The sequence below is a fragment of the Vicugna pacos genome, chromosome 1, assembly GCF_048564905.1.
Source record: "Vicugna pacos chromosome 1, VicPac4, whole genome shotgun sequence".
NCBI classification, from domain to species: Eukaryota; Metazoa; Chordata; class Mammalia; order Artiodactyla; family Camelidae; genus Vicugna; species Vicugna pacos.
This window is the reverse complement of record NC_132987.1, coordinates 7,607,100-7,619,816: the sequence shown is the minus strand read 5'-3', so window position 1 is coordinate 7,619,816 and position 12,717 is coordinate 7,607,100. Positions and strand designations below refer to the sequence as shown.

General features: G+C 41.0%; 1 protein-coding gene across 1 annotated transcript in view; it reads left to right on the top strand.

Moving 5' to 3' along the window:
* Nucleotides 1-4,394: 4,394 nt before the first annotated feature.
* SGO1 (shugoshin 1) overlaps nucleotides 4,395-12,717 on the top strand; it is a 30,119-nt gene continuing 21,796 nt past the window's right edge. Inside the window, exon 1 of the mRNA XM_072948630.1 lies at nucleotides 4,395-4,467. The gene's annotated coding sequence lies outside the window, so the exon portion shown is untranslated. The remainder of the gene's footprint in view (nucleotides 4,468-12,717) is intronic.

Sequence of the window (12,717 nt, the reverse complement as noted above, 5' to 3'; positions counted from 1 at the left end):
CCTGGAACCAGGAGCAGGGGAGGAAGAGGAGCTGCTTGGGGTTGGGGGTGGACAGCTGCTGTCACACACACCTCCAAGGCAAGTGGCAGCCACTGCAGGGAGAATGGGCTGACCCCATCAGAGCTGGAGAGAGCTTGGACTATATCCCAATTGTTACCGAAGGTAAGTTCAAGTGCCCAACACACCATGAGTCCAAACAAACTGGAACATGAGTTTGGAGCAGAGAAAGTTTTACGCAGGGCCAAGCAAGGAGGGCGGTGTGGCTCATGCCCAAGAGAACCCCAACCTCCTCAAAGGGTTTCAGCCAGGCATACTTAAAGGCCAGGTCAGAGGTGGGGGGTGGTCACAGGGTACACGATCAGCTCGTGCACAATTTCCTGATGTGTTGATGTAGAGGTAACAGGGCAGCCAACACTATCAACCCCTAGGCGCCAGTGGGTCTGGGGCCACCTGCTCTCAATCACCAAGTTGTTCATTTCTTCCCTTTGGTGGTGGTTTTAAGCATCTGAAAAACTCAGGAAATATACATGAGATACTATTGTTGCTGGTAGATGTAACTAGTGATCAGTGCTTGTCCCGTCCCAAAAAGAATTCAGAGACAAGATGCAGAGGTTAAGAAAGTAAAGTGGGGATGTATTAAGTAATGGATAGGCCACTCTCAAGGGCAGAGCGGGCAGGCTCAGGTGAGCAGCTGCCCTGAGTTTCTTTGGCCAAGTTAGTTACATAGAGTATAAAAATGGGCAAAATATTCATTGGGGAGGGAAGTGTTTGGGGTCATATTTCCTGATTTTCATCCTGTGAAGGAAAAGCTGGGCTGGTCTAACAAGATAACTCACAGGTCTAGGGATGTGAAGGAGAGGCTGGGCTGGGCTAACAAGATAACTCACAAATCTAAGTATTGAAATACTGATCTGAGTTCTGCTGGACTAACTTGTAAATCTAAGTTAATTAGGGTTGGTTTGCTGTTTATGTTTTTTGCTAGCCAGCTGGATTTTCAAAGATACATATCTGGCTTTGGAATGTTGGTTTGCTGCCTCCCCACCTCCACTTTTGTGATGATAATGCTGCTAAAGCTGTTCCATGCCTATTAGCCGAATACCCCAAGCTTGTAATCTACCCTATAAAACCTCATGCGCACGTCTTGGAGGTGCTCAGAGCTTCGGAGCAGAAGCCCCTCTGAGCCCGCCGGCGTAATACATCTGAGTACTCCAACCCTCCAAGTGGTGCTTGTTTCTTGACTGGCCTGTCGTTTCCGTAACAATCCCAGCTCCACCTTTCCAAAGGGAGGAGGGATTTTTGTCCTTATTTATTCTGGATCATCATTGTCATGGCCTCAGTGCATGATGGGTACTTCTCATCTGCAAGGCTAATTTTATTGTAATGAGGGCACAATGAGCAAAAGATTACATTCAGACCCTGGAGATTCCTGCTTTTTCCTACCTTTCTTTGTCGGCCTGAGCTGCCCATCACCCCAAAAGGTGTGACCACTTATCAACCCAGAGCTTCCTGCTTTTCTTTCTCTGCCCAGGGACCCCTGGTTCTCACATGATGTGTGGTTTCCTGCATTTGGCCTGCGACCCTCTTTCTTTGCTCGTATCTAGCAGTTTGCCTACTCTTACACTATTATCTGGGTCCTTCAGAGAGGAGCTACAGAAGAGGATATGGGGGAGGGGTCTGACCCCCGAAAGCCCCACAGGGTCCTGCTTGGCTCCACAATGACTGGGGAGAAAAAAGTTAAGTCACATATGGCTTCTGCCTTCAAGAATATTATTTCAATATATAATTTGAATTTTTATTCCCTCAGCTTCTCCACCACCATTTTTTCATGATATATATGAATATATATAATTATGAATAGGTGTATCCTATTATATGAAATATATAAAGATATAATGTTTGTTAAAATATTATATATGTCTGCAATAAATATAGATTCGTTTATTTTCAGCAAATATATATGAATAAAGGTAATGAATGGGGTGAGATCCGCTCTTCCCTACTCTTGCTTCCAATCTTTACCGATGTTTGTGTTTAATAATGTTTGCAGAAACTCTTTGCAATAAATCATGAAAACTTTCAGGGATATAGCCATGTCAAATAATGTTTATTAACGGGATGAGATGGATGCAGTTTATGGCCAAGTTTGTACCCTATGAGGTGTTCCCAGGACAGATTCCTTCCCCATGTCCTCCGCTGTAGCTCCTCTTGGAAACACTCAGATAATAGTATCTCATGAATATTTCCTGAGTTTCTCAGATGCTACCACCACCACCAAATGGAAGAAATCAACTGCTTGATGATCATAATTCTTCTGGCACCTAAGGATTGAGCAACCAGTCCCGAGAATTGTGCACAGCTGATCACAGACGTGGGCATGCCCCTCCCTCATCTGGTCTTTAAAAAGTCTCAGCTGAAACCCTTTCAGGGCGGTCAGGGGTTTTGAGCACATGCACCACCCCCATCTTCCTTGATCAGCCCTGCAGTGAACCTTTCTCTGCTCCAAACTCTCACATTTCAGTTTGGCCTCACTGTATGTCGGGCACGTGACCTTGCATTCAGTAACAAGTTAAAAACAACAGCAGTTTATCACTGAGTCTACAAAAGAGCATGTCACAGTATGTGGCAATTTTGGTGACAGTTATACATTCACTCATTCCTTCAACAAATTTTTATTGACCACCTACTCTGCTGATCACTGCTATACTCACAAAGATCCTTTACCCTTGAACAGCTACATTCTAGAAGGGGGTGGGGGTGGGGGGGAGCAAGCCAGGTAATAAACAGTGATGGAATTAAATAAGTACATTCTCCAGCATGTTAGAAAATCCCAAATTCTGTTAAGAAAAGCAGAGTGGAGCAAACTAAGGAGGCCTGGAAGTCGTGGGTTTGAGGAAATGTAGGGGTGGGTTTAGGATTGAAACAGAGTTGTCGAGCTAGGCTATTTTGAGAATGTGAGATTTGAGCAAAGACTAGAAGGGGAGGGGTATTTAAGGAGATGGCCCGCTTGGGAAAGAGCCTGAAAAAAGACCTGAAGGTGGTGTGGCTGCCTGCACAAGCATCAGCAGTGGGAGGGTGGGGCTCACGTTGGGGGAAAAACCAGCAAAGTCAGAGAGGGACGAGGCGGGCAGACGCCAGGGGTCTCCTAAGACACTGTGTGGTAGTATTGTCTCCACAAAAATGCTAGAAAATGTAAGCCAAATAGGTGGATTTCTTTTTTCTGAGTGACAGGATAACAAGTAATTCATTTTTCCTATGTGCTTTTCTTTGTTTTTTCCAGTTTGATTGATATACATCACTGTATAGGTTTAAGGTGTGCCGCATAAAGGTTTGACCCACACATATGATGAAATCATCACCACAATATGTTCAGTTAGCGTCCATATTGGGTCCACCCAGGAAAAGCAAAAAAAAGACAGAAAAGGGTTTTTTTCCCCTTGTGATGAGAATACAATCTAGGTTTCCTGTGCAGTTGACCCCTGAACAACATGGCCTTGAACTGTGTGGGTCCATTACAAGCAGATATTTTTCAATAAACATATGAAAATATACTTGTAGACTGTCATGGGCAAGACTGAATAGCCTAGCCTTGAACTGAATAACCTACCCTTACGTAGGCATGAGAGTGGTATTTAATATGGAATTCATAATGTGTTCTTACTGTTTTATAACTTCCCTTTCAGGGAATTACGTGACCACACAGGGTGTCTCTCTCTCTCTTGTAACCGGAGAGACTGCGTTATCAGCCTGTCATCACAGGTAGGTGTTTTGTTTTTTCTTTTATGTAACAATGTTTCCGATACTATATTGTGAATGTGACTGTAATACTGTGTGTCATAAAAATTTTATAATAATTCCTCCGTTAGTGTATGAGCTAGGCTACCATAAAGCAATCATATTGCTGCTGCTTCAGTATCAATGCATGAATTTTTATACTTGTAAATAAATATGAATTTCTTTTTCACATTAGCTTTTCACGTTTGATGTCTAGTGTTAGTAATAACATCTACAGTGCTTTGTTCCATATAAGACAATATTGATGTGGGTACCGGCAGGTAAACAGACACCAACTTAATGGGATTGGTAAATACCGTAATGTACATGTATTTTCCTCATGATTTTCTTAATAACATTTTTTCTTCTCTAGCTTATTTAATTGTAAGATGTACAGTCCGGTCACTCACGATGGCTGTCCCCTTGCTCTGTTTGTCCCCTGCTCAGTAGGCGTCTGCGTCATACACCTGCTCGGGTGACGGGGCCCCAGGCCCCAGCTGGTGATTGTTCTTGCAGGGGGTGGGAAGGGGCGTGCCCTTCTGCTGGTTTCCCTGGCAACCGAGGAGCCAACCTGATGTCAGTTTCCCTTTTAACTGCTAACCTCCCCGCTCCCCTGGCCCAGGAGCACAGACTGCAGCCGCTGCCCGCGGTCCACCGCACGCTGGGGGAGTCGCCCCAGGACCTTCCTTCAGACAAGTAAGCTCCCCCATCTATTAACTCATTGATGGCTCTGTCACTGCTCCCGGCTATTCCTTTGGTCTTAGAACTGGGCGAGTTCAGGCCTTGTGGTCTTGTGGAGTAGGGCCCAACATAATACAGCAAATAGTATGTATACAAAATATGTGTTAATCAACTATTTATTGGTAAGGTTCCTGGTGAATAAGAGGCTTATTAGTAGTTAAGTTTTTATGGAGTCGAAAGTTACACTTGGATTTTCCACGGTGTCGGGGGTAGGCGCCCCAACCCCTGCGCTGGTCGGGAGTCAGCTGTGTATTACGGAGCAGTGTTAACCATGGTCATCGTGTTGTACCTGACATCCTAGCACTCATTTACCTATAACCGGAAGACTGTGCCTTTTGACCACCTTCCTCCAACTGTGCCTCTTTCTGTACCCGTCTCATAATTAGGAAAAAAAGTTATCGTAGGAAACAATTTTAAGAAAATCTTAGGAGAAATTCAAGCTAGCCGAACCCCTCATTCTCTGCCACACCTGTGAGGAGTTATACCAAAAGAATTCAGGCTTCCCCTCTGGCTAGGAGCACGCACCTTGCAAGCCACATTCAACTCCCCCACAGCAAGGAAGATAGGAGAGAATCAATAGCCCAGTGCAGCCGTTGGGTCATAGCTCATCACATCAGAGCCCGCTGCCTGTTAGACCCGTTTCTCCAGGGGGTTGGATCTGACAGACCCAGGGCTTTGCCATCTACAGCTGTGAGTCCCACCGGACCAATTTCTGCCTTAGCCACTCAATTCAACACACGCCGACTGAGCACCTACGATCGGTAAAGCCGTCCCTGCTGCCATGGGTTCAAAATCTAGGAGACTGCTGTCTGAGCCAACAATCACAGTAAGGCCATCCCCAGAAGACTAGCCAGAGGATGTACAAGGAACAAGGGGCAAGGCTTCCAGGAGGGGGATAAAAACAAGAGACAGACACTGTGCTTCTCAGACATTAATGTGGACGTAAATCCCTGGAAGAGCTGGCTAAAATGCAGGATCTGATTCAGGCAGATGGGGTGTCGCCTGAGATCCTGCATTTCTAACAAGCTCTCAGGTGATGCCGATGCTACCGGGAAGGACCGCATTGCTGGATGGAGAGCCACACTCTGAGCCACCCAGGGGCCAGAGCAGCCTGTTTCTGAACCTTGCTGCACATTGGAATCCCCTGGAGACTTTTAAAAATTACTGATACCTAAGAGGACACTAATGAACTCATCTACAAAACAGAAACAGACTCTCAGACATAGTAAAAAATCTTATGGTTACTGGGGGAAAGAGGGTGGGAAGGGATAAATTTGGGAGTTTGAGATTTGCTAAAGTTAATCACTATATAAAAATTGATAAAAACCAAATCTCTTCTGTATAGCACAGGGAACTATATTCAATATCTTGTAATAACCTTTAATAAAAGGAATATGAAAATGAATATATATGTATGCATATGCATGACTGGGACATTGTGCTGTACACCAGAAACTGACACACTGTAACTGACTATACTTCAATTAAAAAAAAAATGTTAAAAATTACTGATGCCTGAAGTGACAAGACAACCTATGGAATGGGAAAAAGTATTTGCAAACAATATGGTTTATATGATATATATGGTATGTCTCAGATATATCTGATAAAGGGCTAATATTCAAAATATATAAAGAACTCATACAATTCAGTAGTTTAAAAAAAACCCAAATAACTCTATTAAAAATGGGCAGACCACCTAAATAGACATTTTTCTATATGAAAGGCCAACAGGTATTACAAAGATGTTCAACATCACTCGTTATTGGGGAAATGCAAATTAAAACCACAATGAGTATCACTCCTCACTCCTAGTAGAATAGCCATCATCAAAAAGACAAGAAATAACAAATGCTGGAGTGAACATGCAGAAAGGGGAACCCTTGTGCACAGCTGGTGGGAATGTAAATTGGTACAGTAACTATGGAAAACAGTACAGAGGTTCCTCAAAAAATTAAAAACAAAATTACCATATGATCTGGCAATTCCACTTCTGGGAATACAGCCAAAGGAAATGAAATCTAACTCAGAAGAATATCTGTACCCTCATACTCATAGCAGCATTATTTGCAATAGCTAAAACACAGAAGCAACCTAAGTGTCCATTGATGGCTGAATGGATAAAGATGTGGGGTGTGTGTGTGTGTGTGTGTGTGTGTGTAAGTAATGGAATGTTATTCAACCATAAAAAAGGAGGAGATCCTGCCATTTTGTGACAACACAGATGAAACTTGAAGGCATTACGTTAAGTGAAACAAGTCAGGCAAATACTGTATGATCTCACTTACATGTGGAATCTAAAAACAAAAACAAAAACAAACTCAAAGGAAAAAAAAGATCAGACATGTGGTTACCTGAGGCAGAGGCTGGAGGGAGAGGGAATTGGAGGAAAGTGGTCCAAAAGATACAAATTTCCTGTTATAAGAGAGTAAGTCCTAGGATGTAATGTACAACATGCTAAGGATAGTTAACGCTGCTGTATGATATATAGGTAATTTTGGGGGAATAAAATCCTAAGACTCCTCACCAGAAGTAGAAACGTTTTTTCTTCCTTTCTCTTTTCTTCTTTCTTTTCTTCATATTGTACCTACACAAGATGATGGACATTAGCTGAATGTATGGTAATAATCATTTTACAATATCTGTAAATCAAACCTTTGTGCTGTACACCTATTCTGCACCAGTAGGTTGTTTTTCTAGTGGTGTATGTCAAGCATTTTTCAATATAACTGGGAAAATTTTTTTTTAAAGCACTGATGCCTGGCTCCACCCTGAAATGCTGATATAATATGTATGGGATGCAACCCGGGCATCAGGATTTTTTTAACTCTCCCCCAGGTAGTTCTATACGTAACAATATGTGAGATTCACTAGCATTCAAAGGGCCAAAAGAGGACCCAATGCCTGCAGGGAATTGGAGGGAAATGTAATGGGAGAAGTCAGCAGATGCCAATCATATATCAAATTTCCATACTAGGAAGTCTGGCTATATATACACAGATAGATAGAAACAGAGATGCCTGGTGGGTAAGGGAGTGGGTGGATGGATGGACAGATAGATAGATAAATAGATAGATCAATCCAGCTGCCTGTTAAGATCTTGTTTCTTCAATAGCTAATAGTTCAAAACTATGATGTAAAAACTCAAAACTCCAGATTTGTACCCCCACCCCTACCAAGAAAATCTCTCTTCCTCTTTTAGTCTTTCCCACCTCAGTAAGTCTCATTGCCATCCTTCCTACTGCTCTAGGAGTCATCTGCGACTCTCACTGTTTTAAGCATCCTTATTTAATCCTTACTCTTGAGTAGTTCTCTTGTCTGAATATATCTTGATGGTATATTATTGCTGCTCGTTGTGTCTGCTGACTCTCGATGGTGGTACAGTGTTTTCTTCCAGGCTTTGTAATTTTGGATTGTGAACTCTTTCATGCTCTTTGGGACTCTTCTTGGTGGGAACCTCATACTATGCAGATGGAGGGTGTTCCTCTGAGGGGTTTTACATTTATTTTGCCAAAAGCCCAGGGTTTTCACAGGCTCAGACCACTTTTATGTTAATTCATTGGCTTGGAGTTTCCAGAACCATCTTTCCAGATAGAAAGATTTCAATCCCACCTCTGGGTGAGGAAAAGGATATAATTAGGAATTTCAGGAAAGACCTTTTCTATCTAAAATCTACATGAAGACCTGCAAATGTCCTTCAGACACTATTCTGCACCAGTAGGTTGTTTTTCTAGTGTGAGTCTTCAAAGGCTCTTGCTTTCTGCAGGGGGTTCCAAGTACAATCTTTAAACTCATGGAATGCCAACGCATTATCTTCTATTCTTGTGTAGCCCTAAGAGCTAAACCTCTATGCCACTGAGACGAGGATCCTGCCCCCTCCCCTGATCCCATTCCCCGGCTGTCAAACCATCCAGTGTGTTTCAGCTTTGGTTCTCAGTTTGTACTTCATTTTTTGCCCACTGGGAATTCCCTTACATGCTTCCTGGCTTGATTACACATTTTAAAATGATATCTTTTTATATTTTCTAACATGTGTGAGTGTTCTACAGCAGAAATCTTCATGGGTAATCTAGTTTGCCAAATTGCCAGAAATAGACATGGCGCATGGTAACACAATGCAACCTAGATCAGCAGGATAAGTTAAAACTGAGCATCTCAAAACTGTAGACAAAGCCATGACAATTTTTCAGTGATTTATAAAGTCATGCAGAATTTTACAGTGTCATGAAATGTGGTAATAAATATTTAGGAGCTTCTTTTGAGGTTTCTCATTTTACATCAAAGGTAAGAAGCATGGCCACATTGACTGGGGAAACACTTGTTCTTTCTGTCACAGTTAAAGTGGCTGAAATAATACCGCCCCAAAAGCATATGGTAAAACCTAAAATGTATATCTTTGTCAGCAAGTATTTTTTGATGATGGATGGAAAGCATTATAGAAGAGTAAAGAAACAAATGTAGGAACGAATTACGCTGTGTCAAATTTTTGCTATATATTTGGATGAAACACTGATGTTTCTAACACATTTCAGCTTACGGTATTTTCTGGATTCTGTTTCCAATAATAAAATACGTGAAGAACTACATTTTTTGGTGAGCTGCTAAAATGAAGGGCCAAATGCAATTTTCTCTCAGTTATAAATAACTCCTGTTAGAAAAATTGTATGTGGAAAGTTGCAGTCAATGATCTGAGTTGGAATCTTTTAAATTCCCAAGCAATGGTACAGATATAGCATCCCACCTAAAGTGCATCCCTGCTGCCATTCACAGACAAGCTCTCGGCAGCAAAGATGGTGACCCCGAAAGAGAGCCACGTGCGGCAGGACATGGCAGGTGCAGTTGGATTTACAAAACGTAAGGGACTCACTGCACTCCTTTATGAAGGGTAACTTTCTTAGATCAGGTTCCTTAGGAAGCAGATTCTAAGGAGAGTCACATATAGAAACTTGCTTAAAGAGTGCCCTCAGGATTAACTCCGGGGAAGTGCAAGAGGCAGGATTAGGCAGAGGGTGAATTGAACCGTGATGCAGTTAGGACAGCATCCTCAACCAGTCCCCTGAGCAGCACTGGAGCTGGGATGGCCCTTCGATGTTGTCCCATGTTGCAGCAAGCTAGCCTGGACTTAACCCAGCACCGACCAGTTATTGAATGAGAGCTGCCCCTGGGAGGGGATGTCACTTTGGGGGAGGTGTCTTTCTTCCACTGAGTGCAGTACCTAGGGGATGACTTGTCAGCCACCAACATGATGTGAAGGGCTGGGAGAGTGCACCTCGGTGTCCACTAAAGCAACCATGTAGCAGGTTGCAGGAGAGACTGTGGTGAAGTCCTTGAAAGAACTGGCCAACTTAAAGATGAGTTCTTCATTTCTCTCTTGCAAAGAAATCAAGTGATCCAAATTGTGCCCATCTTTGCTATAGTGATGACAGAGAACACAAGAATGTGACACACCACAAAAAAATTCACTCCAACAATAAATGAGAAAACAGCTACTTTTTGAAAGACATTTATGCTGTGGAAAACAGAAGTTTGGAAGTGTTTTCATTGTTATATGCTGTTATTTCCAAAAATTATGCAGCCTATAAAACCTCTAATACATGTGCCCTTAAGAAATCTGGAAAATTGTTTTAATTTACAAAATTTTTTCAGTAGCTTCAGTGCATGTTAAATGTTGATGTTAAACTAATTCACAAAAATATATGCACCCTAATGTTCATGACAGCATTATTTTTAATGCCAAGGTATGAAAGCAACCTAAGTGTCCATCAATCAACAGATGAATGGATAAAGAAGATGTGGTGTGTATATATATATTATTACTCAGCTATAAAAAAGAACAAAATTTTGCCATTTTTAGCAACATGGATGGGTTTGGAGGGTATGATGCTAAGTGAAATAGGTTGGACAGAGAAAGACAAATACTGCATGATATCACTTACATTTGGAATCTAAAAAAATACAGCAAACTAATGAGTAAAACAGAAAAGAAGCAGACTCACAGATGTAGTGAAAAAAACTAGTGGTTACCAGTGAGGAGAAAAAAGGAGGGAGGGGCAATATAGGGGTAGGGGATTAAAAGATACAAACTACTAGGTATAAAATAAGCTACAAGGATATATTGTACAACACAGGGAATGTAGCCAATATTTTACTATAAATGGAGTATAACCTTTAAAAATTGTGAATCACTATACTGTACACCTGTAACTTATATACTACTGTACAGCAACTATGCTTCAGTGTTTATAAAAAAGGTGAAAAAACTACTTGTTAAAACTTTTAAATTTATAAACCTCCACTAGATAAAAATTTCCTGGTTGTTTTTTAATGATAATATTTGTGTAATTTTGAATTAACTTTAAACAATGGCAATTACCATTTGGAAGGCAGAGTCAAAGCTAGACTTTTTCCATTTGGGTTAATGTGTAGTTGAAAGAGCTTTTCCAACCACAATAGCCATTAAAATCAAGTGTGTAAAGGGGGAGGGTATAGTTCAGTGGTAGAGTGCAGGCTTAGCTTACATGAGGTCCTGGGTTCAGTCCTCAGTAACGCCATTAAAATAAGTGAATAAATAAATAAACCTAATTACCTCCCGCCCCCCAAAAACAAAACAAAACAAAAGTAACTAAATAAATTGAAAACATAGGCTTTTGAATTTCTGTATTACAAAATGCTAAGCCAAGTCTTTAAATTAGAAGAAAGTTTCTGATCACACAATGATGTGAGGCTTAAATTGTATACTTACCCAGAACCAGGCAAACCCAGCAGCTCAGTGCTCCTGGGCTCCCATAACAATTCTCCAGCTGAAATGCCCGTTCTCTTCTTTCCAGGCTCCAGCTCCTAGACTGTGGCTGGTTAGCCTCCCTCACCACTTAGTACAGTGGCCTCCAAGTCTTTATCTCCATGTATCACCATCAATTTAAAAAAAAAAAAAAAGGGTGTTTAAGCACACAACTCCTTTTATTTGATTATAAGTTATACACAGGTGCTACACTTCTGACAAATCTTCTATCCTATGTAACATACACAAAAGTGGATTTAAAAGATGAGACAGTTCTTGCCCAAAATGTGTAAATCATGAGGAAACATCAGGCAACTCCAAATGAAAAGAGATTCTACAATGTAGGTGGCATTTATTCTTCAAAAATGTCCAGGCCAGGAAAGATAGAGATTTAGGAACTGTTCCACATTGGAGTGACCACTGAATGGCAACGCACCATCCTGGGTAGCATCTTGAACTCATGCAGGAAATTTTGGAGAAAATAGGTAAACTTGGAGTGGAATCGGTAGATTCGATGGTAGTCTCAGATGAATGTCGATTTCATAATTTTGATTTTTGCATTGTAAGTACACTCTAAATATTAAGAAGTATAGGCATCATGTATGCAACTTGTGTTCAAGTAGTTCAGGAAAAAACAAAACCCGCAGTCAGTGTATCTGTGTGTGTCGGGGGAGAGAGTAAGAACGTGAATGTGGACAATATTAGCGATTAGAAAATCTGGCTGAAGGGTATACAGGACTCTATGGATCTTTGCACTATTTTTGCAGTTTTTCTGGAAATTTGAAATTGATTCAAAGCAAGAAACATTAAAAGTTTAATATAAACAAACAGAACAAAAAATCCTTTGAAGTGGAGAGGGTATAGCTCAGTGGTAGTGTGCCTGCCTAGCATGTGTGAGGTCCTGGGTTCAATCCCCAGCACCTCCATTAAAAAAACAAATAAGTAAATAAACCTAATTACCTCCCCCTAAACAAAACCAAAAAATCCTTTGAAAAGATGACACAAAAATAGAAACTTGTTTTAAAGTATTCCAGTTATAATAGTACAAAGCAATGCATTGATTTTACTAAAATACTAATAACCTTTTTAAATATGAGAATATTAAAAGTTATAGATATTTGTCCCATCCTCTTCTTTATGAAACTCTTCCAGAGGGAAACCTTCAGTGATCCTTTCATTAATTAAAAAAATTAAGTCTTCGACAAAGGAGGCAAGAATATACAATGGAATAAAGACAGTCTCTTCAGCAAATGGTGTTGGGAAAACTGGACAGCAGCATGTAAAACAATGAAGCTAGAACACTCCCTTACACCATATACAAAAATCAACTCAAAATGGATTAAAGACTTAAACATAAGACAAGATACAATAAACCTCCTAGAGGAAAACATAGGCAAAACATTATCTGACATACATTTCAAAAATTT